This window comes from Calidris pugnax, unplaced genomic scaffold (assembly GCF_001431845.1).
Source record: "Calidris pugnax isolate Ruff unplaced genomic scaffold, ASM143184v1 scaffold91, whole genome shotgun sequence".
NCBI classification, from domain to species: domain Eukaryota; kingdom Metazoa; phylum Chordata; class Aves; order Charadriiformes; family Scolopacidae; genus Calidris; species Calidris pugnax.
Window position 1 is genome coordinate 210,139 of NW_015090898.1, and position 458 is coordinate 210,596.

A 458-nucleotide genomic window follows, 5' to 3' on the forward strand; every position below is an offset into this window, starting at 1 on the left:
GGGAGTGGGCTGTCACCTTCTCGTGCCCCCCAGGAATACACAGTTGGACCTTTGCTGCCCAAATTGTGATGCCCACGGTGCCTGGGCAGCTTATGCCAGGCTGGGAGGGTGCTGCAGGACGTGCCCCCCTACCCTGTGCCAGGATAAGCTGGGTCTGAAGGCATCAGTTCTGGCGCCGTGGGGCAGAGCTGGCCCCACTGCCCCAGCTCACTCTGCAGCACAGGGGGTCACTGCCCCCCCAGACTTGCAGTGTAACCCCCCCCCCCCCGGGGCAGAAGCCTCCCTTGGGTTCAGACCTTCCCCGATGACCGACCGGGGTGCATTTTCCAGATGGATCCCTCCAAATCCTCCCCCTGGGTTCCTGCAGGACATGAACGGACTTGTTCCTCCTCCTCCTCCTCACCCCTGCAGGACTCGGACCAGCAGATCCTTCCCAAAAACACTTTTGGGTGCTGGAG